Genomic DNA, 27,186 nt, shown 5'->3' with positions numbered 1-27,186 from the left:
AGAACCTAACTACTACCATGGGAGCAAACCTAGACTAATATGTGAGAAAATATAAGGCCACATAGAAGAAGATTTGTTTGTCTGACCCTGCAATAGCTTCAGCCAAATGACTTGCAAGTGTGTAGAGGAGTCCAGCTATAAACAGAAAGAATGAGCTAAAACCAAAAGATACATCCTCAGACTTGCATATTCATAAGATCAACAATTCTCCTTGTTTAAGCCACTTGGTTTTATTGAACAGTGAACGAAGGACACAGACTTATCCAAAATATAAAACAAAGCCTTTCCAAGCACACAGTAGAGTATCTACCACAAATTTCTTGAGTTTTGAGAAATCAGTGTGTTGGCACTGGTCCTTCCCATGAAGACGCCTTCATGATTATAAGTGAAAGAAATTAAAATGGATTCAATGCTTCAAAGGGTTATAACAGTAAGAGCTAAGGACATTAATTAAATCAAGATTACCAGACAACATTGGGTTTATAATATCAGGTTCTCCTTAGCATAGTCCAGATTAACTGAAACGGAATTCTGGCTCTACCTTCCTTTACTTCTATGCTTTTGCTGTTACAAATGCCAGATTGTTTGCTCTGATTGGTGAAAGCCAAACACTTTCAAAGACTGTTTAGTTCCTGGTCCAGCACTCTCACCCTGGGCTTTTGAAAAGTTTTACAACTCACAAATAACAGTTCTCCACCAAAATGGTGAGGGGTAGGAGAAAGAGACTGAAACCCTAAAGAACCCGAAATAGATAATATTGAATTAATTTCCTTTTGTCTGGAACATGTGATTCTTAAACTTAACCACTGAGTGGTATCATGAACTTAATTAAAATCTGATAATATGATAGTAATAGACAGAAAAAGAAATGGCTTTTTAGGTTTCTGGATGGTGCAGTCCTTCCTCAATGGCCCTCTCCTCTAGTGGTATTTGTTCAGCTCATCTCTTCTGAGTACATGTGAAGGATCTGTCCTGCAAAATGATGAGTGCTGGAAGACATACCTTTAAAGAAAATTTATCGGGAGTCCATTTCAGAGAAAATTCCAACTGCAATCAGGTTCACTGCATTATTATCCAGCAACTGCAGAGCTCATGTGAATGACTTCTGCAGGTTTAGAGCACCACTATGTGGAATAATGGTATGTCTGAAAAACCCTGTATGTATTTTTCTCGTATGGACCCTGTACATGACATGATTAAACCAGAAAAATAATCACATCTCTCGTATCTAAAAGATTATTTCTTCACAGGGTTATGAAATGTAAATAACTTTTTTTAAAAAAAAGAGAGAAAATTAAGTCTTTGCAGTTAATTGTACAAACTAAAGATATTTTTGCAGCTAATTTTAACAAGCAGAAAAGGACCCAGACCATTTTTTTCCAAGAGATTCTACCTAAATGCATTTTGCTATTGTGTTTCATCTGCATGTGGTACATTACATTTAATGGAAATCACACAATCCAATTATCTCTCCTAGGGGAAGAAGAATGGGGGGTGGGGTGGGAAGGAGCTAGAGGAATTTATTGTAAGCACAAGGAGATGCCTTTGGCAACTTAACAGGAGAAGAAATGACAAATCCTGCTTTTTTAGCTACTCAAGTATATTCCTCAAATGCAATGAATCTGAAGAGAGCAATGCAGAAAAGAATCCCAAGGCTGCCCTAAACTTAGGAACACTGGGGTCCAGAAAGAGTACTATTTTCTAGTTTAAAAAAAAAATTGCATGGATGCCTCCACTCTTAACCACTCCATAACTGATCTTGTCTTTCTTTGATATTTAACCCAGAGGCCACATATAACATTCATTGCTGTTCAAAGATGCACCTATTTGCCTACAAATATGATTCTACCCTCAGAAGTGTTCGCCTTAAAATCCAAAGACAATGATGCTAGAGGACCTTAAATTTATAGTACTAGACAAGAGTGCAGACTCTATGGGCAGTTTGGTGGCCACTGGATATTTCTATTGAAGTATTAACTAAAATGAGTATAAATGAAGATGTAGCTCCTCAGAGTCTGTATCACATTTCTCGAGTCCAAGCCACATGGGAATGGTACTTGTACTAAGCAACATAGAAGAAACCATCACCAGCACAGCAATGAATTGCTTTGTGCTGACCCTGCTCACATACAGTGACCCAACCGACACCCCTGTTTCACTGCAGCAGCATTTCTTGTGAGGGCTTTGCCAGTTCTGTGTGATCTGTGTGATTTGGGTTATTTGTAACTAGGGGTGCTCAACCTGAGAGGGATCTCATTTCCAAGATAGGTAGTAAAAATAGATTTCTTCACTGAATAAAATAAAATAGCATGGATTCACATAAAGAATGAGGAGTTGGTTGTTACAACAAAAGGAAGAGATAACAATAGTGAGCTAAGGAATTCTGTCTTTACCCATCATGCTTTTCTTCCCTTTTAACCATAAAAGTGTGCTTATGTTATGCTTTGAGAGGGGTGAAATTGAGAAAATTGCCAAGTGCTATGCTGAGAGTAGGTATTTCTTGATGTCTATACAGACCTGGCTTAAAATGAATCTTTCAGATGTAGATAAATAATATATTTTCAAAAAGGACTTACCTGGCTTAGAATTGCAAATTTCCGTGTTCTCTACCTCTATCTCTTTCAAGTGTCTCTATGTTCTCTTTCTCTATGTTTCTAAGTTAGACTGAAAATTCAAGTTTATGTCTTTGTCATTTTAGTCCTCTGATATGCACAAATTTAGGAAAGTTTCTGCAGGCCCTTTTAAAAAAAATTTTATTAGATATTTTCTTAATTTAGATTTTAAATGCTACCCCAAAAGTCCCCTATAGCCTCCCCCGCCCTGTTCCCCTACCCACCCACTCCCACTTCTTGACCTTGGCATTCTCCTGTACTGGGGCATATAAAGTTTGCAAGACCAAGGGGCCTCTCTTCCCAGTGATGGCCAACTAGGCCATCTTCTGCTATATATGCAAAAAGGATTTGTTGAGTGAATGAAAGTATTATTTATTCTTAGTGATATTTCTCTGCCTGACCAAAGGTAATCAACTCTTGAAGATCATTTATGATCAGGTAAGAGTTTGCTGGTTTAAAACATTAATGGGTGTTTCCAACAAAGACCAGCTGTTAGCATGTGGGGAGGCTAACTTAATATCTTTTCCTCTTCTACTTGAATTTACCTTATTTCTTGTTGATCTTACTATAGCATGACACTTCATTTCTTTCTCCATGAATATTTTCAGTAGTTTTCATAAGGTCTTTTAGCACCTACCTTTATTACTCTACCAACCTAACCTTCACAATGCTTCATGAGTTATGAAATCATCACAAAATGATTGAATAGGACCTCTGTCCATGGAAGGCATTATGAACTGCCCCTTGAAATAGAAAGCTTCCAGATAAGGAGCATATTATTAAAAACTCTCTTGATCTTAATGGGCACATGTTTCTGGTTAGCAGTTCAAAGAGATTGGCTGACACAGGATACATTGGGATATGCTGGACAATCAGCTGTCTAAAGTACAGTAGTGCATCCCAGACTCAGAAATAACTGAGACCAAGAACATAGAAACTCCCAAGACTTTGTTTCTCATCTTTGTCCCTCTCTGTGTATGTACTTTGACCACTGTCACTTTCTACCTAGCAGAACCCTTATGTACTCCTTAAAATGTTTTCTTAAAACATCTTCATCGTTAGAAAAGGGAGACTATGATCCTTTCAGTACTTTCTGATTTACATTTTTAGATTGCAGACTGAGGTTGCCTTCACCTGAAGCATGTGATCCTAATAGTCTGTGTCACATTACTCTGATGTGCAAATCCCATTGTTAATGAGAGATTTGGGAGAAAAGAGAAAACTATCAAAGACAGTTGCTGACAAATATCGACTATGGAAATCAACCTTTTCCATTCAAAAAGTTCTTTGTGAAACTGTATGTCACATCTTTGAATGTTTAGAAAGAAATTGCAATAACATGGTATAAGTTTGACAGACAAAGTGTGGTAGTTTGAGTAAGAATAGCCTCCATAGGCTCATATATTTGAAAGCTTACTCTCATGGAATTGGCACTATTTGAGCAGGATCAGGAGATGTGTAGCCTTGATGGAGGAAGTACATTACTGGGGGTGGGCTTTGGAGTTTTAAAAATCCACAGGAGGCCCAGCATATCTCTCTCTCTCTCTCTCTCTCTCTCTCTCTCTCTCTCTCTCTCTCTCTGTCTCGCTTATGGATCAGAATGTAGCTTTCAACTACCTCTCCACAGTGCCTGCATGACACCATGTTCCCTTCCATCATAATGGACTAAGCCTCTGAAACTGTAAGCAGGCTCCCATTTAAGAGTTGCCTTTGTCATGGTGTCTCTTTGCAGCAATAGAACAGTGACGAAGGCATCAAGTAAAAAGAACATTATAGGAACTCTAAAGGTATCTTCTATCATTTTATTAATATCATAGAGGTGTCATCTACTACCAGAAAAAAGTCCCTACAAGTCATTAACTGTATTCTACAAATCAATCACTGCTACACCAGTATCTAACAATCTAGAAATTTAAGCTGGGAGCGGTGACTTGCACCTGTAATCCTAGCACCTAAGAGATAAAAACATGGGGAAGAAGTTCAAGGAATGCCTTTGCTACATAGTAAGTTGGAGGCTAACCTGAACGATATAAGAACCTGTAAAGAAAGAAGAGGAGGATGGAAGATAGAGAGAAGAAAAAGAAGATGAAGATAAAGAAGATGAAAGAATAAAAGATGAGGGGGAAGCCAAGAAGAAAAAAACTACCCTAAAGGAACAGTAATAAACACTTCTTGTTTCCTTTTCCCAGAACCCCCTGATGTATGAATTCTGTAAGTAATGCAGGTTTATGTCAGCCACAGTTCTCTCTCCATCATGTTCAACTTTGACAAATTATCTAAACCTTTTCTACTTCAGTCATTGTATCTATAAACTAGAGACTAAAGTAGTGTTTGCATAGGTATGCCATATGCAAAGCACTTGGAGTAAAAACAAGGCCATATTATTAAACATGATGACTTCACTCCTACATGGTACATTTGTGTGGAGGCAGTGTAATGAAGTCTATGTCTACTGAATAAAGGCTAGGGACACTGCTGAGTATCCTATCACACACATGACAGTCCATTTAAAACAAAGTATTATTCACTCCAAATCTCAGGATTTCCAAGATTCCCAAATCCTGAACCAAAACATGATAAAAATTAATTAGTTAATTAATTATTAACAACAGAAATAGCAATGATATTAGCAAGCTCTGACACAACACTTATAACAGCTACTATCCACATTATTGTATGTGAGCCAACTGTAATTTTTACAAAGCAAATAAATGAACAAACAAAACTATGAGATAGGTCCTATTTTCTGTCTCTGTCTTACAAACATGAGGAATATAAAAACATGGATTCGTTATCTGTTTCTACTGATGGTAATTGGAGCCCATCAGTTAGGTTACAGTAAATCTTTATGGAAAATTGTTCTCACTGGGAGATATGTTTTTATTGTAAGAAGCTTATGCAAATTCTGAACAATCCTCCTTTCTCCCTCTGCCTACTCTGACTCAGTTCACATTTCAAAGATGCCAGAATTTCCTGATGTTTTGGTTTTAATCAGATATTTAAATCCAATCGTTTCCCTTCCTTTTCCCTTTTTGCGCTCCTCCCTGATCATTAAAGGTTACTTTGCAGGGATTACAGTAAAAAACTGATCTGAAAAGATAAGAGATTTGAACATTTATCCTAAAGCTTAAGTTGGATTTCTTGTACTTTGATGTATAAGCTTCTTGCTGAATTCTCTCCAAACGTCTTGAGCAATGCTGTGAAACACCTCCCCAGCCAAAGGTCTGCAAGGTGGCGACAGAATGTCGAATGTCTCAACTCCTTTGCAGACACTAGGACTAAGAAGACTTCTTTCTTGAATAAATGCAATTGTTCAAAAACTTATCAGCTATTTCTAGTTTTAAGGATCTTAATTTACTTAGAAATAATATTCTTCTGGGATCATATTTTAAGGTAAGGAGTTACTATGAAGAAGTAGTTACTAATAGAACCTGAGGTAAATATAATCAAATGTCAGTTCATAACAGTTTATACAATACAAATAGTTCAAAACATCCAGCCACCCTTAATCTTCCAAGCAAAAAGGCTTCCTACTTCTCAGGTAATACAAGTAACCATAAAAAAATGCAAAGTGTCTACTTATCAACAAGATTCCAAAAGCCATACAGGTTTTATATTTGCTGATCTTTATTTCTTCATAATGACCTAATGCTTCCATTGATGAAACACAACCCTTTGGAGGATGTTTAAACATGCCTCATCCAGAAAGCAGGGGATGCCAGGCTATGATGCTACACACCTTTAATCCAGGGCTCGGGAAACAGAGGCCTCTGAGTAGGAGGCCAGCCTGGTCTACAGAGCAAGGTCCAGGACAGACAGAGATAGACAGAAAAGGCCTGTCTCAAGAGTGAAAAGGGCAGGGACTCAAAATTAATGCAACCAAGTTGACTGGTAACAGTTACAGTTGGCTTAGATTTGGGGAAAAGATGGGAACAAAGCTTTCAGGAATAGAACCATTCGAGTGATACTAACTCAGACACTTGATGAAACCCACAGAGAACTTTCTGTGTTCAGTATGTCCTCTGATCTTATACTATAACTGCAAACTCAGAAAAATCACTAAGGTGTGAAAATAGACTTATTAACTCCAACAAAAATAAAAAAATATAACTCATGCAACCTTTTGAGGTAACAATAAGAACCTACAAGCTAAGTCTAGCATCCTTAAATTGTCCTTCAGCGTCTACTTCTCTCTCACCATAGCAAGTCTTAATCAAGACCACCCAAATCTAATGTTCATTAAATCTACCATGGAACTCTCCCTTGGAATTTCACAAGAAAATTAAAGATTAGATAAATGATCTTAGCAACATAGTCTTGTAACCATGGTCCTACCATACATATTTTCATGCATAAATTATTGATGTTTGACCTCACAAGATGCTCAGTAAAGTGATTAAGAGATGGATGTGTCCTCATGTATGCAGAACCACAGGAAACTTAAATATATCTTTATTTTGGAGCAGCTACTAAGCACAGTTTTGTTTTATAGAAGATGTTACAATATAGTTTTCGTAAACAGTTAAGTTATAGCTATGGGATAGTGTTCAGATATACATATCAGCAGTGAATTGGTCAGGGAATGGTAACCAGTCTTCATGCTTACATTTTATACCAGACTAATACTGTATCTTCAGAGATACTCCCAAGTGTCTCATTCCTACATTGAGCTGTGGAATAAAATGGGCTCTAAGAAATAATTACTTTTCTATCACTTTCTTGATATAAGATTAGGAATAGCCTAATCACTAATTAACAGGAAGAATATTTTATTAGAGAAATACCAATTCTCCCAAGGTGGGCAGAAAGAGTCCTGTGCACATAAGCTTATGAAAACTCCAATGTTGGGAAGATCCTCTCGGATCCTCTGGTCCATTCGTGCTTTCACATAAACTCAAGATCTCAAGGTCAAGTGAGGCATAGAGTTGAGGCATCAGCATAGCACAGTGTTACTGTCCTGCAATGCTGTTTTTGCCAGCTCCAAATGGAATAAAGTCAAGCAAGGGAACATGGACCAGCATTCAAGGGTCTGAATTAAGAGGAGACAAGTAGTGGCCATTAGGTAGTGGACAATAAGGCAACCTGAGCCTCTTTTGCCACATTTGCTGTGTTTTTTCCTAGGGTTTCTCTTGTTTTGTTTTATTTTTTGCTTTTCAATATTTACCAAGTATTCTTGCCACTATGTAATCTTGTGTTCTGCGACTCAAAAGTTTGGGAAGATTAAAAGGAGAGGACGTAGGAGAAAGGTTGGAGAGAGTAAGGCTGATGTGAAAGTCTAGTGAATAGATTTTAAGACTAATGGGCTTTGGGAAGTATTTGCAAATCCTGGGCTAGACACTGGCCGGGTTGTCATGGAAACCAGCAGTGCTGAGACCTAGCAACAAGACCCAGTGAGGAAGGTTCTCCTTGAAGTTCTGGGGGAATCTTTGGGCTTGTAATCAGCATCTGCTGCTACACAGCAAATGTATGCCACGGTGCTGAAAACACTTCAAGAGTTAAAAGCATTCCTTCCTTTGTTGCCCTGCTGTTTTGGAAAATCCATATATCGTGTTCTTGGCTCCTCCTCTCTCTTATCTGCTGCAGAACAGGAGCAGGGGAGAGAAAGGCAAGGGCATCAGCACAGAACGCACTTGGCAATGTTCTATCGATTTCCACTTCCTGCTTCATCAAATTACAGCAAAAAAACCCTGTTTTCCACAAATGCTGCTCATGGGGTATCAATTGTCAAAATATGTTTGCTGAAAAGCTCTTTCCACAAAGGCTATCTTGTCAAGGAAGTCATTTTTAGCGTGTGAGAACTTTCTAATACTGTTTGACTTTTGGAAATGTTACTATTTTCTGTCTCAATTTAATAATATTTGTATAGAAGAGTTTGTTTATACACGCACACACACATGGCATACATACATGTATGTGATATGTTGTATATACTAATTCATTTTTTTCTTTGTGGTTCTTGACATCAAACCAAAAATGTTATGAATGCAATGTGTGTGGTCTTCAGTTTAGAGCTACAACTCCAGCCTGATAAAAATATTTTTCACTTAAATTTCACTCTCTTCTAAATTTTTTGTTGGTAGTATTTGCCATTTATTTGCAGTTATTATAAAGTATTTTCTCTGCTTTTGAAAATTTCACATGAAAAGACTTTATAAGATATTTAGAATTTTCTTGTTTTGATAAGGGAGAAATTATTACCTTATTATCACCATAATGGGGCTATATATGATTCCTTCTTAGTATCTCCTCCCTAGATACTCAGCACATGGGTACAATGCTTTTAAAGAAATAAACACATCTTAGTATACTAAAAAAAAGCTAATATTTAAACAAACACTGCAGGAAAGTAGAGAAGTGCGTATGACCATGGATAATAACTTACTTTAGTGGGCAGAGAGCTTCTCTGGGGGAGGTGAGATCTGGGACTTGGTGCCCAGATTGCTTGGCTTTATGCCTTTAATTCTTTCCTGTTCAGATAAGCGAGTCTGTGCCTCTACCCATAGGCTCAACTGTGTCCACATTGTATATAAACTGAATTTGTAAGCAGAGAGGATAGGCAGAAGCCCTCAACTCCTGAACTGGCTGAAGTGAATTATTTTTATTATCATCTTGGACCAACATATGCCTTTCATTCTCTGCCTCACTTAGATTGTGATAACTTTGTTCCTAGGTTCACTATCATGACTGTCTAATTTTCCACAGTTACTTTTTCTTTGCCATTGGCCAGGTCCTACATCTTTAGATCCTACATCTTTAGGTCCTACATCTAGATCAGGGCTTCTCAAGTCTTTTGGATTACAATCTCTTTTACCCATAATGTATTTATGTAATGCTGTATGCATGTTATTAAATAGATATATAATCCAATATGCTTTGATAATAAATTATAAGATTTCTTTTAAAACTGCTCTTTGGTATACACATAACTTTACTTCACATTAATGACAAAAACACTTTGCATACTGATATTATGAATGTTTGTTTATAACTTAAAGAATTAAATATCAGGCTGGAGAGATGGCTCAGCAGTTTAGAGCACTGACTGATCTTCCAGAGGTCCGGAGTTCAATTCCCAGCAACCACATGGTGGCTTACAAATATTTGTAATGGGATTCATTGCCCTCTTCTGGTGTGTCTGAAGACAACTACAGTGTACTCATATACATAAAATAAAAAATAAATTTTTACAAAAAAGAAATTCAATCTCAGGTGAACATGTAACAGCCTAGAATGTAGAGGACCTTAACAATACTTTGATTTCATAATACTCATTAGTGCTGAGAAATATATATATATATATATATATATATATATATATATATATATACATATATATATACATATATATGTGTGTGTGTGTGTGTGTGTGTCCTTATTTGCTTCATATATATATGAATATGAAGAAAATAAGCAAATAAGATTAGGGTCATTTCAGAAATAGTTGGGCATTCTGAATCCCAAGCCAAATTTTATTCCATTTTTTTAAAATAAAATGCTATTTAGCAATTCTGTTTTTAAAATTAAGCATTCTAGCATTCTGATTCCATCTAAAGATGGACTAATTTGATGCATGCTGAGGAATAAAGCTAGGGAAATATTAAAGTCTTAAACTGTTTTTAACAGTTAAAATACTAAATTATATAAGAGTAGAACCTGGAACATTCCATGTAAAGATTGCAATTCATAGAACAATAGCCTTGAATCTTAGTGGAGATGTTTCAGCCAACAGCATTGAAAAAGCTCAGTACAAAGTGCATGTATCAGATGTCCAGAGCCAAGGTCACCATCATATCCTGTGGTGCTACATGCATGAGAGCTGCTAGGTATGAGAAATATGTCAGATCAATTATGGTTTAACTCTAAATTTGATTTCGGTGACTGTGTGTTCCAGAAACTTCGACTGCTGCCAAGTTCCACATGACCCCACCTTCAGTTACATGACCCTTACTTTTAAAAGCTTTACTTTGCAGATTGCAACCCCATAGGAAGAACAACAATATCAACCAACCCCCCCCCATGCCCACACCTCCCAGGGACTAAACAACCAACCAAAGAATACACATGGAGCAACCCATGGCTCCAGCTGCATATGTAGCAGAGGATGGACTTGCTGGACACCAATGGGAGGAGAGGCCCTTGGTCCTGTGAAGGCTCTATGCCCCAGTGTAAGGGAATGCCAGTGAAGTAAGGTGGAGTGGGTGGGTGTGAGGAAGCACCCTCATAGAAGCAGGGAGAGGGGGTTTAGGAGAGGGGGGGAAACCTGGAAAGGGGATAACATTTGAAATGTAATTACATAAAATATCCAATAAAAATAATTTAAAAAGAAAAGAAAAGAAAAGAAGGGAAAGGAAAGGAAAGGAAAGAAAAGGAAAAGAAAAGAAAAGAAAAGAAAAGAAAAGAAAAGAAAAGAAAAGAAAAGAAAAGAAAAGAAAAGAAAAGAAAAGAAAAGAATCCTTACTTTGGTCTTTTGTAAACATTGTACTCAGAGACTTTTCCTGAAGAACATGCCGATTTCAGTTACTCATCTGCTTAGATCCTTTGCCTTCTATTAGTAGGAGTAGTAGTACCTTCTGGAAGACCTTCATTTTACAGGGGAAGAAAAGGTAATTACACACATTTCTTGCAACCAGAATATGAAATGTAATTTTAGAATTTACCCTTGAGTTGCGAGATGTGAAAGACAAATATTATTATTTGAGACCAACCTCAGTAGCTAGCAAACCCTGCCACATGGTTTCAGTGTCAATTCTCCAGATTCCTGGCAGTGTAGCTGTGATTTCAGTGAGGCAGGGGCCGGCATCAGTGAGCTAATGGAGTAGGAATTAACCAATGTCAGTGGAGAGTGTGATGGCAGCTCCTCATTCCTGGATTTCAGCGTCAACAATGAATTCTGGTATCAGTTGACAGAGTCCTCAGAAGCATTGCAGGTAATCTAAAAATTATGAACTCTAGAAAAAAACAGAGCCTTCCTATGCCTCCCAATGGTTTTGGAGGGAAGTATTAACTTTTCTGTATCAAATGATTTATAGAGTGAAATACATAGGTTTGGGCTTCCTAAAATGAATCCTGACTAGTAGTAACCATGAGGTCAGATTCTATAAGGAGAGGTCAGAGATGATACAGCCTAAAAACTCCACAAATGAGACATTAAGCTAAGACAAGGTGAAGAAATCAAGAATAAAATACTTTAGTGATCCAGGCTGGCAAGGCCCATGGTGTAATCTCTCCTGCCACAAGTACAAGGTAGATTCTGACCTCGAGTGGGACCCTATTCTATTTTTGCCACCCAAACTCCATAAGCACTACAGTTATTCTTAGACTACACAGGTTGACTTGGGATGATGTATTCTGCCCTGAGACACATGGATGAAATGCAGTTACTAAATGGCTACTATGCCAAATGGACAGGGTGCATTGGGAAGCAAGTGTCACTTACCCACCCCATCAACATTAGGTCTGACTTAGAGAAGTGGTCGCTGCCACTCACTTGAGCTGTTATTTTCACATCAGAGTTGTTAACTTCAGCATCTGGATTATCCAGGTTTCTACTTTCCACTATGAAATCCCTTCAGCTTTCCAGAATTGAAGAGGAATTAGGAATGAACAATACAATGCATCAGACACCAATGTAGCCTATGTCATCTGCTAATGTCAATAGCTAATCAGATGAATGTCATCACTGCCACTCTTTTAGAGAATATATCATAGAGAGATTAATAAAGTGGTGAAGATTGCATGATTATTAAGAAGCACAGCCAGGACCTGAATCCAGGCCATGGTAGGCCAAAGTGTCAGGAAAAACCATGATGGAATCAATTTCCATTCAGATTCTGCTTCACTGACCTTCAATGGGATATAGATATAGTTTTCTGAAGTTTCTTATTTTGGAGATGGTCACTGGGCTAAATGCAAAGTAAGTTTCCAAACTAATTTTTATCTGTGATATTCTTACCCTTTCCCACAGTGACTTAGTAGTCCCTGGATAGCTAACATTCTTATGACTTTCTACCCTTTCTTTACAAGCCCTGGTTTGTCAGGGTTGACTTTTGCCAGGCAGTCAACTGATACCATCTTCCTCCCATGTGGCAGGGAGTTCCTTTTGCTTGGGCCAATGTCCTTGTCCTGTTTCTACACTAGTATTGGAGGGGGAAAGCTATCCTGCTTGGGAGAGAGCTACCCAGATGGAATTTAAAGAGAGTAGAACACAAAGTAACTTAATTGTGTGGGGGAGAGCACATTTGAAGGTAATGGGGAAAAGAACATTATAATGAGAACAGTTCTAGATATAATGAAATGCCCCCATTGTTGCTATTTGTGGGCATCTCTTTTATGTGTATTGGGCTTATTTTGCTGTCTTCTATTATTTTCCTGCTGAGGGTACCAATTTCTCTCCCACAGCAGCATGACCCTTTCCTCAGAGACCAAGTCATACTCTGATTTCCATTACCTTAGAAGCACAGGCTTTTTAGTTGGGAAAATGAAACTACAGAGGGAGAAGGAAGTCTTGGTAGGCACTGCTCTCACTCTCACGTTAGAGCCCAGACTGCATACATATTCTCATATAGAGACCCCACATAGGTGCCTAGGCTCAAGCTCTTAGGCTCTCAGGCTTCCAGGCTGTGTGTACTGAGACGGAGATGAATGGAAAAAAAAAACAACTAAATAATGAATGGATCAATCAATCAATCAATTAATGTAAAGGAACATGAGTACTTCTAGATATAGTGGAGGAGAAATATCTAGCAGACTCTAGAATGTCTTAGCAATCTGAGCTGGACCATGCAAGAGGGGGAAGGGGAAGGGAGAGGATAGAGAGGGAAGCCAGGTGCAGCAGCCAGAAGGCCAAAAGTACAAAAGGGAGAGTAAGCAAATGTCTAGATTATATAGGGAAGAAAATCTTGTAGGTAGAGGCTGAGGAATGCTGGGAGAACCTGGAGGCCATGACTGCTTTGATATGCTAAATAAACCTCAGCACTTTGCTCTAGTTTTGAAACATAACAGGAGACCTGAGAGAGGTGCCCAGGCCCAGGATTCCAGCTTCCCAGGCTTCCAGGCTCCTAGGCTATAGTGTGCAGATGCGACCTCATGGAAGCCTACCATGGGTTAGAGACGCTCATATTCTTCAAGACCTACAAGTGAGAGATATCATTTTAAAGTGTGTGCACATTGCCTCATTTTAAAGATTTATTCTTGTGTGTGTGTGTGTGTGTGTGTGTGTGTGTGTATTATTTCACACACATGTGAGTATCTGTGGAATATCCCTGTGAATGGGTGTTAAATGTATCTCTGTCTCATAGATTAAAAAAGGAGCCACTCTAGGGTGAAGTAGCCAAAGAAAGGTTGCTAAAACTGATCAAAGAACTGCTCAGTCTTTCTGATTCTGGAAACATTCCTAATGCCTTATGTCACTACACTGTTCTCAGGTTTCTGTATATGTGGCTAATATGTTACTTGGAAGTACATAGAAGGGCAACATGGAAGGACAAGAAATAGCTAATGCATTCTACAAGCATCAGGTAAAATCTAGTGACAAGTGTTAAGGTGGACAAGATGTGTTCCATTTTGAACTATTACTATTGAAAGCTTACATTTGTAATAGCAGTGAGATGTTATTTTCCTTATATGAAGATTGTACAGCTTGGGACTAGAAAAGAAACCCCTATTGAAGAACATTCCAACTCCATAGTCTGTACAAAGAGCAAACCAAGCAAGCAAAGATGCACTTACAGGATCCTTCACACCACCACTGAAGAATTTTTGACAACACCCAATAAGATCCACTAGTCTATTTCTTTATTGTTCAAATCTTTTTCAAATTGGACTGAAGTCAGAGTGTACCAGACATGGAATGCATTCGTGAAAGTGTCAGCCTCTAGGGCTTCTCAAAAATCTCTCATTCAAACATGCTATCATCTTTCACCAAAAGCTAAAAAATACCTATAAACAGTACAGAAGAACCAAATGAAGGAAAAAAACAAAAAAGAATGATCATAAAAGCCAATTCAATTGGTTATTCCAAGTGAAATCCCCAACCTCCTATGGACAAGGATGTTGGGTTTTTCAAGCATCTAGTATTGACCTTGTATTGAACTTTCATTTGGCAGTTCCAGTTATAAGACAGAAGATGAGAAAATGACAATGGTTTGGTTTTATGACTTAAAAGTCAATAGTACAGGCCCAACTTTGATTACGGTGTCTTTCTTTGCACATGCCCAGATGACTTTAATTGAACCAGATTTAAAGGAAAGCAGATGCATGCCACAAAATTAGATGCTAATTTTTGGACAGTATCCTTTAAAAGTGTCCATGAAAGAAAAATGCAATCACCTACTAGCTGAGCTGTGGCAACAGCTGAACCTTTGAGCTCCACACTGAGATGTAAGAAGCAGTAAGTCATGATGGCAAGAACTCTGAGGCCACTCAAAGCTGGCATTACAGCTTCAGCATATTCAGTTGTACATGGAGTGTGTGAAGCTGTGACCAAGGAGGCAGTGAGAGGTCCTTGTCAGGGGAGACAGACACCTCCCCCATCCAACATTTGTCATGGCCAGAGAGCTTACATTCCTTTGTGTTTAGGGAAGTAATCTATTTCCAAATGTGGGAAGCTGAGGCTAGAGATGATCACACCATGAAAACAAATGTTTAGATTATTGTCTGAAAGGTTGAAACAGGAGGATATTGCTCACAAAGGTAAATCTGAATCACCAGATGATGAGTCAATATCACATAGGAAAATCCTGACAAACATACATTTTATCTAAGAAAAGTGACCCTTCTTGGTGGTTAGTCAAATCTGCAGTGCTCCTAATGTCTAGAGTTTTCCAACCAGCCCATTTATTTATTTTTTAACTTAAACAGCAGATGGCCTCTGAAGCAGGTCAAAAGAGGGAGATTTAACTCACCGTATGCATTCAGTTTTCACTGTCTCATTAGACCGAATCCCATGGTCTCAGCTACAACCCCGTTAGAAGACGCAACATGCAGCAGTGATGCTACCGCAGTTATCAACTTCATCCCTCCCCCATTACTCTTCCCTTGGTCCCTGACAGGCTGAACAGAGAAAGGTAACGATCAAAAAGCCACCTGTTCCCCAGAGCAGTTAATGCAAATAAACCCTAGTCCATTGTGATGTTATTGGCACATAAACCAACAAATGGATGCTGCATTCATCCCCTCCTGAACTGGAAACGTGCCCTAATTAAAGCAGACACAACAGCTCTGCAGATGCAGCCAGACAGTAAATGAAGGGGCTGCCTGCCTGAGTCTTTAGCATCCAAGTTATTGTGAGGTTGACATGAATATATAAACTCATCTGCAACTCAGTGTTCCCCAATCTAAATAATTAGGGTTCAGCTTATCAACCCTTTAAGATTAGTGGGCAAAACATAGGAATTTTAGAAGCAAATAGGTAACTCTTTCATACTGGAAAGGATCAATATACCTTAATTATCTATCCGAGGGGCTGGAGAGGCAGCTTGCTGTTCTAGAAAACCCAAGTTCTGTTCCCAGCACTAATGTCAGGCACTTCACAACTTACTCCAGCTTCAAGGCTTTTTGATCCCTCTAAGCCTCTACAGGCAAATGCATTCCTGAGTATATATCCACACACATACACATAATGAAAAAAATAAATAAAACTTCCACCCATCTAACTAAAAGGCATGATTGCTCCACACTCTTAAAGATGCCCAGCCACTAACTTATCAAAGATCCCCATTGTAAGGTCATCCTAGCACCAGACACAGTCTCAGAGTGATGTACAAAGAAAGGTCAGGACAGGAAGTACCTAGAAGCATTGTCCTCAATACTTTGACCAGACCTCTTTCTCTGCACATCAACACCATCTGCCCCAGTTTTCCTTATGATGCCAGAACAAATATAGTCTCTCCTATGTGATATCAGCAAAGATTATGCAAATATAGTAAGTCAGAGAAAAAGAAAAGCCTTCCTTTGAAGGTCTTTGGATGCATTAAGACATTAGAGACATGTTCTCCAAGATCTCTCTTGGGGTCATAACACTTATAATTTAAGCTTTCTTTGCATATGTACTTCTGTGGAGAAACGGAAGAAATACATATGTGAAAACTTTGTTTTCATTATAGGTTGTATGTGTGAATGTGTGTGTGCGTGAGCACACACAAAATGCTCAGGTAGCAAAATTCAAAGAGAAAAATCATATACCAAAGTAACTTTGGTCCAGATGAAATCTCATAAATGAAGGTTAAATACAGGCAATTCAATTTATTCATTAAAAACTGGAAGAAAATACTGATGAGTATTTATATTTTCAAATGAAGTAGGGTATTTTTTTTCAACATAACTGCAAAGACTGTGGAGAAAAAAAGGGTAGATTTAGTCACATACAAATTCAAAATTTTAATATAATAAAAATATTCATAAATAAAATGAAAAAGCTAATGAGGAACCAGATAAATATTTCTGGCACACAATTTAAAAAGATCAGGAAACTTAGTATATTTTTAAAACCCAGTTAGTAAAAACAAATGAATATTCTAATATGTAATAAGTATATATGCAAAAATGTACTTACAAAAATAAGCAATTTATTATAAAGTATAAATGACTTATAAATGCACAAAAAGAATTCTACTTATCTTTATGTAACTAGTGAAATGAAAATGGAGAACCTTATATTACTGTTCCTAATTCTCTTAGGGAAATTTTTTTAATTGCCAGTTACCATGGCAACAAACATTCAAGAAAAAGGCCATCACTATGCTGTTAGTGTATCTGAGCAGCCCAATCTTTCTGAAAAATAGCTGCTAAAGTAAATTAATAAGGTGGAAAGAACTGTGTTTTATCACCCAGTAATTCACATCTATCCTGGATACTTGGAACATGTACATAGTGCTTAGGATACAAATCTCAATGGTAGACAGTTTGCCCTTGGTTCAACCTCAGTACTGTAAGAAATAATTGCAATTTGGAAATAATTAGTGATATTTGTCTAAAACAATGCTTACTAATACAACCATCACATTAGAGAGAAAAAATTTCACAGTATTTTATTAGTAAAGTGGTAACATGTGGTATTCAGTGAAGGCTCTACCCTGCTAATGTGTAAAATATTTTACTTCAAACTTCATTTGGATATTATTAATCTGTATGAGCTAGTCATAAAATACAAGGATGGAATTTATGTATGAAACATTTAAGATACATAATGTGTAGGGGCTGAAGAGATGGCTCAGCACTTTAAAACATGCAGTACCCTTGCATAGTCTTTAAGTTCAGTCCCTCACACCTACATCTAGCAGCTTCATAACTACCTATAACTCTAGCTCCAGGACATTAAACCCTCTGGCCTCTGCTGGCACCTGCACTCATGTGCACATTCTCATACACACATACACAGAAACATATATACATATAACTGTAAAAAACAAATTTTTAAAAATTAAAAACATATGCTATATATATTATTATGATAGAGTATGTAAATTATTAAAATTTAAATATGTAAGATAAATAAATATAAAAGTATAAAATAAATTACATGTATTTTATTCTGTATATAGAGATATAAAGATAATATTATCTTAAGATTGTTCTGTAAATAAATAAGAGATCTCACTGAAATTTTTATAGTGGTTTCTTAGTCAGTGTTCTATTGCTATGAAGAGGCACCATGACCACAGCAATTATTATAAAAGGAAGCATTTAGTTAGGGCTTAGATAGTGTTTCAGAAGTTTAGTCCATTAGTCCTATTGGGGCATGGTGACACAAAGGCAGACACACACAAAACATACACAAGGGGCACACACAAAAAACACATACACAAAGTCACACACACACACACATGAAAAACTGAAGAAACCAAAATTGAAACACAGATTTAAAAAGATCCACGCAAACAAGTGTAAGATCTTGTAAATTCTTAGTGACAATTCAAATTCAGTATATAGAAAACAACAGCAAAAAGTCATTGCATGGCAAAGAAGTATGTAAAAGAGGGCAAGGTGAACAGAAACATAAAGATAAGACAATGGGTTTCAACTAGAGCTGTAACACAGGTACCAGTAATGTGTTCTTTCAAAAAGGGAACTGAGAACTCAAGTAGACAGAGCTCAAAATGTGAATCCTGAAGCTACAGAGGTAGTTCTGAGAATGACTTTATCTATTCCCTGAGGCAAGACACTCATTCACTTTAGGTCTCATGTCTTTCATATAAAAACAAGTGTGTTATTGGGGCATGCATAAAGCATATCCTCAAATGTAAAGACTGAAAGGTCTCCAGCAGCCACGTGAGTCCCAAAGGTTAGGAGACAGAGAAATGATCCCTGGGACAACTGAAGCTAGACTAGCCAAAATTAGCAAACTACAAGTTCATCAAGAGAACTTCTACCTCAACAGATAAAGTGGTGAGGTACATAGAGTACACACCCACACATGCACACCCACATGCACACCCACATGCACACCCACATGCACGCACGCTCACACACACACACACACACACACACACACACACACACACACACACTTGAACACATTTGATGTCTTTGATGTAAGGCGCTTTCCACTGTTCCCCAGGAAAAGCCTAACTGGGTATTAAAAACTGAGGCAGAAGGAACAATTTGGAAAGGGAAAACCTGTTCTCTTCCTTGAAGCAACACTGGTTTATCAAGCACACTGTAAGGCAGGCCTCGTGCTCAGGAGTAGTTGCAAACAAACCATGTTTTGTTACATTTCTTCTTCTTCTTCCTCTTCTTCTTCTTCTTCTTCTTCTTCTTCTTCTTCTTCTTCTTCTTCTTCTTCTTCTTCTTCTTCTTCTTCTTCTTCTTCTTCTTCTTCTTTTCTTCTTTCTTCTCTTCTATTTCTTCTTCTTCCTCCTCCTCCTCCTTCTGCCTCCTTCCTTATCCTCTTCTTCTCCCCCTCTTTCTCCTCCTCATCTTCTCATCATCTATGTCTTCTTTATGGTTTTTAGAGGAAAAAAAGCACATGAAGTCTGGTGTATAGGGATCAAATAGGGATTAGGAAGAAATATGGAACTGGAAAGAATATGATTTTTAAAAAGTATACTATGGGAAATTCTCTAAGGATAAAAGTGAATACATGCAAGAACTTTGAAGTGTCATAGATAGAAAATGTACTCTTTCAAAGTTTAGTTCTATTCTAAGTGGAGAAGTGAGTGGCATGCCTCCTTGGCTTCCACAAACCCTTCAGAAGTGAAAAACATCTCCAGGGTGCCATGGGCCTCTTTCTGCTCTATTTAGACATTTAACCTTCCAGAACAAATAAAGTATACTTTACAACTTAAAGCACAAGTTAGACATTCTCTTAAAGGGGTAGAATGTGTATTTGATGCATATTATTTTAAAATATTCCCATTTTGAGATTTTATTTTTACTTTATGTGTGTGGGTGTTTTGTGTCTGTGTATGATGTGTAACATGGGTGAGAAGCACCCGAAGAAGCCAGAGAGGACATTTGATCCCCTGCAACTGGAGCTGTGTGCTGCCATGTGGATACTAGAAACTAAGCCTACATCATCTTAATTTTCCAGCCCCCCCAGAATATTATTTAAAGATATAAAAACATTCTATAACACTTTACAAAAGCAGGCTTTAGTTCATGTTTTGCTCATAGTTTCCTGAACCCTTATTTTAAAAATTGCCATTTCTAGGATGCATTTCTAACTTAATAGAGTTCAAAATTCTCACATAAAAAAGTAACGCTCTCACAGTGGAACTTTGGATATCGGTAATTATCAAGAGAATAATGAGACATTTCTGTTAACTATAAATACCAAAATTCATTATAAAAGAATTTTATAAATGCAGCCAATGTACAAATGAAAGCACTGACCTAAACTTGCCTTTGTTAACTTTATTGTCGAGCAGAATAATGGGTGTCTAGGAACACATCGAACACTTTATTAAGATCACTTCTAAAGTGTAGGGCTTTCATGAGAAAAAGCTTTTACTTTTCTAAGGAATTGAGATTTGGATCATAAAATCTTTAATATTACATACACCATTTATAGCTTAGAAGACTTCTTGGATAACCATTTTGCATGTTTTACAAAATCAAAATGTAAAAACAATTGCCTTTGTTAAAGAGAACACATCACATTCAGGCAGTAAACAAATGCATTGCTTAGCTTAGCCTCCATGTCTCTGAGGCCAAGTGCGTTCCTGACTTCTCACAGAATACAGATGTCAAGCAGAGCAATTTCTGAATTCCTTTGGAAACATGTCAGTTAACATTTCTGAAGCTTAAGTGTAGGCTCTGAAAATGAATGGTTAATCGCTTGCCTCCAGAGGTTGTCCAGAAGTGTACTGGTTATAATCTTGATGGTCAATTTGATGCATTGGAGACAATCTCTGGGCATGAACGTGAGACACTCACTAGATTAGGTGAATTTAGCGGGAAAGATCCATTCTAACTCTGGGGAGCATTACGTCATTGGCCCCAGACTCAGTGAAAAGGAAAAGGTGATCTGTGATCCCAAAGAAGCCTTTCTTCCCATAAGTGGCTTTTAAAAAGTGTGTTGTGACACATCAACGGAAAAATAACTTATAAAGGAAAACAAAAGCCGGGCATGGTGGCACACACCTTTAATCCCAGCACTCGGGGGGCAGAGGCAAGCGGATTTCTGATTTTGAGGCCAGCCTGGTCTACAAAGTGACTTCTAGAACAGCCAGGGCTATACAGAAAAACCCTGTCTCGAAAACAAACAAACAAACAAACACACAAAAAAAGGAAACCAAGGATTTAGTAGAATTACCTAGTGAAATGGATATAAAGTACTGAAATGCTCTAGGACAGTGCTTAGCCAGTGGTCCACCTTCACAGCAAGGGGCCTCATTGCTTTGAACACTTTGTTTTTAATTGGATATTTTATTTATTTACATTTCAAATATTAACCCCTTTCCTGGTTTCCCCTCTGCAAACCCCCTATCCCATCCCCTCATATCCTGCTTCTATGAGAGTGCTCCCCGCTCCCCCACACACACACTCCTGCCTCACTGCCCTACCATTCCTCTACATGGAGGCATCAAGCCTTCACAGGACCAAGGGCCTATCCTCCCACTGATGTCAGATAAGGCCCCTTTAGCTCCTTCATTGTCTCGAATGCATCAAATTGACTATCAAGATTATAACTAGTGCAGATTACACTTCTGCACAACCTCTGGAGGCAAGTGATTAACCATTCATTTCCAGAGCCTGCACTTATGCTTCAGAAATGTTAACTGACATGTTTCCAAAAGAATCCAGAAATCACTGTGCTTGATTTCTGCAAGGATTTCTTCTTGTTCCTTCCCCTAACTCCTCCATTGGAGCCCCTGTGCTCAGTCTGATGGCTGACTAAAAGCATCTGCATCTGTATTGGCCAGGATCTGGCAGAGCCTCGTAGGACACAGCTGTATCGGGATCCTGACAGCAAGCACTTCTTGGCATCAGCAATAATATCTAGTTTTGGTGTCTGCATGTGGGATGGATCCCCAGAAGGGGCAGTCTCTGATGGCCTTTCCTTCAGTTTCCGTTCCACTCCTTGTCTCTGTATTTCCTTTAGACAGGAGCAATTCTGGGTTAAATTTTTTTGAGATAGGTGAGTGGACCCATCCCTCAAGCATGAAGGAGGGCATACCTAAGCTCTGTATATGGTCTAGACAGGTCCTCCATCCCTTTTGTGGGGGTATTTCAGCTGATGTCATTCCCATGGGGTCCTGGGAGGCTCTTGCTTTCCTGGCATATGGGAGTTTCTGGTTGCTACTCCCAGTTCCCCATCCCTCACTGCTACACACCTCTGTTCAATTTCCTGACCCTCTGTACATCTCCTCCATCTCCTCCCATAACTGATTCTTAGTCTGTCTTGTACTATACTGCCAGCATCCTTAGCTGGGTAGGCATTTTCCTTCATGTTTCTGAGGTTTGGCACATAGCAGGCTTTAGTCAAGATCTGTTTCCATAAACAAAACAATTGCATAGAGCTACAAGAATATGTATAAGGTTCTAATAGCTTAAATAACGATTTATGAACTCATGGCTTAAAAAGGAAGACTACAGACTAGTTGGTATTAAAACTGTCCTAGAATAATTTCTGAACTGCTATACTTATACTAAGAATAAGAAGGGGGAGTTTCAAGTAGCCATAGGGTGCCTGAAATCGGGTCACTGCTGAAACTATTCTTTACTATTGGTGGGTTAAAGATGAAGCAGGCCCCTAATTGCAGCTTCAACTTCTGTATGTCGATGTCAGCACTACTCAGGGATAAATTTCTAAAATGATAATACTTTGATTTAGTATTAGACTTTTACCATTCACTGCACTTTGCCACCTATTATTTTCTTTTATCCTCACAAAGAGCCTATGAGGGAGAGCAATTTTACAGATGAGCAAATAGCAGCACAGTAGGTTAAGTGACCAGCAAAGGGTCACAGAGCGATTTTAATAGCAGAGCTGAGAGTCCACACAGGCTTTAGACTCTCAGTCTTGTACTTATTTTCTAGGACTTGGGTCTCCACTTTCCAAGCTCTCAGGATGGAGCTGTTCAAAGAACTGGTGACAGGACAGTACTATTCTGTGTCCAGGGAAGATCTGGTAACTGCCTAGAGAGTAAAGGAAGAAGCAGGGAAGATCAAGGATGGAAATTTTCAGTAGGAGGTGACTGTGTCTGCACAACCACTGTGATATGAAAGCATAAAAGTGGTTTTCCATATGCCTTCAGAATTTCATAGTCTTGTCTAAATTATGGCAGTGTTGAGATTATTGAACTACATATTCTTGACAATTTGCTAAGAAGTCATGTTCATCAACCTTGTTACTCTAAATGCAGGAAGTTTGTTACCTCATTGTTGCTTTTGAAAGACCAAAGCCACAAATTCTCATTAATGAGCCCATGTTGCCACATACAGTGAAGAGTTTGAGGATAGAAAAGAGGAAGACTGGAGAATTCTCTTCTTTCGTGGGTCACATACAGTGTCAGGAAGGTGATGAAAACTGCAGACCTAATTTCTAGAATGAAAGAAACACTATATTATGTACATAACCCAGATACGGTTTTATATCCAATTACTGGAAGTAAAACTGGGAATTCATACATGCTCTTACTAGGTCCTCATGGGAAATAATTTAACTTTCATTGACAAATGATATTAGTTCATACAACAGCTTTGTGCATTATGTACCCACTAATAACTCAGTAATAGAAATGACTCATCAAAGAGAAAGAAGTCTAAGTGGACTAGGTCCCTGAGTGCTGTCCCAGAGTTCTGTCCCCATATTCATATATCCAAGTTATAGGTGAAGAAAGCAACATTGTCCCAAGAAATGGTGTGACCTCATTAAATATGAGTCAATTTAGTCTTAAATTGATAGCTAAACTTTCCTGTTATTTAAAATATTGCTCTATTAGTCTCTAGAGCATTTTTAAAAACCTCAAATCAATTATCCTGCCCAAAAGATATAATTGAAATGTTGATCATGGATATAGATAGCTATCTCCATTGAAATCATAACTACCTAAAAAGAGATTGAAGTATTTTCAGGGTTAAAAGCCAGTGTTAAAGGATAACCACTATAGTATTGTAGGTGGGAGGCTAGCAGTGGGAATGTATGGGAGATCTTAGGCAGGAACTCACCCATACCTAGAGAGGCTTGGCCAGACCCTAGCAGTAGAAGGCAGTTGTGCTCACATTCTACCTACACTGCAAAGGAGAGCCAGCATTTGTATATGAAAGATGGTAGGTCTGAATGAAAGGGGAAAGTCAAGGATATGTCTACAGTTTTGGTTTGAGTGTGGGGAGACTAAATCTGGCATTAACAGAGATGAGAACATTAAATGTATCCAGAAATAATTTTTACATGCTAACTTCCATTGATATACTTGATAACTAAATTGAGATATGTAATAAATAATTGATAAACCTTACAAACCTAGATTTCTGAGAAGAGATCTATTCTAAACATAAATGTTTGAAGATCGTGGTATACAAAGGGGAAGTGAATTTAGACAGAGAAGAACAAGGACTTAACTCTAGGTATTCTGGTATTAAGCAGTTAACCCTTTAATAGGCTTCTCTTTGCCACAAGAATGTGTCTGAGATGACAGCAAAGTGAAAAATACATATCAGTTCCTGTTCTGCAGCCATGGCAACAGAGCCTGTACCCTCTGCACTGATAATGGCTTAGCTCATCTATATCTCCAGGTTGCTAAAAAAAAAAAAAAAAAAAAAAAAAAAAAAAAAAAAAAAAAGTTGAGTATTTTTGTGGATGTCTTGTGTATCACTAGATGAAACCCAGGGCAAGAAGCAAGACACATAGACCAAAGTAAGACACTGTCATATAAGGCCTGTGCAGATTAGAATGCATGTAGTACAGGCTGAGTCCCTGCAAGTAGCCTGGAAGAGTCCAGGCTGAAAAGGTAGGACTAAAGCATTTCATTTGACTTCCAGTTTTAGAGGGTTAGAATCTATGACTGCAGAGTGAAGGGATAACAGAGGGCTGCTGGCATCTGTACCTACCACCAAGAAGCAGAGGGATACACTGAAAACCCCAGGAAGCTTATGGAACTTCAAGCTTGTCCCAAATGAAGCACCTCCTCTGTCATGGCCACACCTCCTAATCCTTCTCAAACAGTTGCACTAGCTGGGGACTGAATCTTCAAATGTGTGTGCCTGCAGTAGCCATTCTCATTCAAACCACCATAGAAGACAGACGAAAGCTGATGGGGCATACTGTCTACCTGATTAGTAGATACTGGCTAGATTCTTGTATCAGAATATCTATAGCTCTATCCCCATGAATTGTGATATCCTGAAATGGAAGAATATTTTTTCTTTTTATGCCTAAAATGTTATTGTTTTAGACACATAACATCTTCACTATTTGTTGAATTAAAATGAAGTGATGTGGCATAAAAAGCAAGGTGAATGCACGCACCTTGTGCTGCTGCTGCCAGGTGAATACGTGAACCATCATCTGGGCTTTATTTCCTCCTCTGGTGATTTAAAAGTAAAAGCCTGATGTAAAAGCTTGAAGTGCTTTGTATCCTTCGGATCTGTGCTTTAAAAGAAACAGCAGTAACAGAAGCAGAAAAATCCACATTTTGTACCAAAAGCAGTAAGACCGAAAAATCAGTCCTTAATTGCCTCCCAAGCTACCTTTCTTAAATTTGTGGGAATTCATTGTGGGAGAGGTTCTATCAGGCCTCTGGGCTCCTCTGAGCTTCATTACAGCCTCAGGCTGCTTGGGAAAACTTTAAGCAAAAGAACAGAAACCTCCTCCATGCTCATGAGTCTCCAATATGCACTAGGGTCAGCCCACTTCTGTCCCCTGTGTCCACTGAGCCATTCCCATGCTTTTACGTTCCCCTTGGTTAAGCAGGATCGCGCGAGTCTGGATGTACAGCTGGATCCCACTTCCCTCAGCCTGATCTATTCAATGTTTCCCCACACGAGGATGTTCCTTGGTTTTCTTTTCAATACCTGTGTGAACTAAAGGCAAAGGTAACACAAAGATAGTGAAAAAAGATAGTCAATCTTTTAAACAGATGACTAAGTGGCTACCCACATCTCACTGTTGGTGGGCAAGCTCCTTCTCTACCCATTAATACTCAAAATCCCACAGCTTTATATTATTTCTTCTTCTTTTCCAAAGCATGCTGTTGAAAGACTAACCATATAGGAAAGAATATTTAGCACTCTCAAAAACCCACCGTAATTGATCATCTTCGTCAAGGGCAACAAATTTATTTAACCAACAGTGGCAAGAGGTTAGAGGTTAAGACTAGAGAGACCAGAGGGAATTAACTACAACACCCCCCTTCCCCAATCTCCAAAACTGTGCTAGGTAACCCTGAAAGCAACAGATGGTGGAACCCCTGAAACCACAATGCTTTCTGAGAGAACAAGCAGGTGCTTCTTGACTTCCACTTCAACCCCGGAAAGCATCAAGGGCAAAAAAGGAAAGTGAGCCACCAAGAGAGGGAGCTCTCACACAGAGCAGTCTCTCCTATCTGCATCAATAGCCCTCCCTGCATTTCCTCTCCCTCATGAAAATAAAAATGAGTTATCTGTTCATATCACCTTTCTCTAAAGCAAATTAACTATTTTCTAGTTTCACTGCCTTTTTATCAAAATAAAGCACAGCACACATATGAGATGCTTCAGTGTGAGAGACCCTCGTCTTTGGCTGTAGGCTCCGTTTTTAAAAAGAGCATTTCTGTCTTCTATTGTTCTTTGCTCCAAGTTGTCACAAGAGAGTGTTTGACCTTTGCTCTAAATTTAATCCACCACCACCTCAGTTACGATTTCATGAGAACGAACATTCCAAGCCTCACTTTGAACTGGAGAACACTTTAAATCCATTTCAGAAATTCTCACCATTTTCCATTTAATCAAAACATAGCTCCTACTTACCATACACAGAAGTGAAGTTACAACATTTTGTTTTGGTGCCCACCATGTTGAGGAGACTGTAAACACACGAGGAATGAACAATGTAATAGGCATGGCCATGAAGGTGTGAAACAGTATTCTGTAAGGACCCAGGTGGAAGCCAAGTCCTTTTTCCTCAGTAGCCTGTAAATATTGGGGAGAAATACTT

General features: G+C 38.4%; 1 long non-coding RNA gene across 5 annotated transcripts in view; it reads right to left on the bottom strand.

The window, feature by feature from the left end:
• Positions 1–20,447: 20,447 nt before the first annotated feature.
• Gm33680 overlaps positions 20,448–27,186 on the bottom strand; it is a 29,044-nt gene continuing 22,305 nt past the window's right edge. For 4 of the 5 annotated variants that reach the window (XR_381570.3, XR_381569.3, XR_003950133.1 and 1 more), the window contains 3 exons: positions 27,000–27,161; positions 25,522–25,644; positions 20,448–23,595 (listed from right to left, as the gene is read on the bottom strand). This is a non-coding gene — a long non-coding RNA (predicted gene, 33680). The remainder of the gene's footprint in view (positions 23,596–25,521; positions 25,645–26,999; positions 27,162–27,186) is intronic. The other variant, XR_381571.3, reaches the window with a different exon arrangement.

Source organism: Mus musculus, chromosome 12 (genome assembly GCF_000001635.26).
Source record: "Mus musculus strain C57BL/6J chromosome 12, GRCm38.p6 C57BL/6J".
Classification (NCBI taxonomy): Eukaryota; Metazoa; Chordata; class Mammalia; order Rodentia; family Muridae; genus Mus; species Mus musculus.
This window is presented reverse-complemented; position numbering and strand designations above follow the sequence as displayed.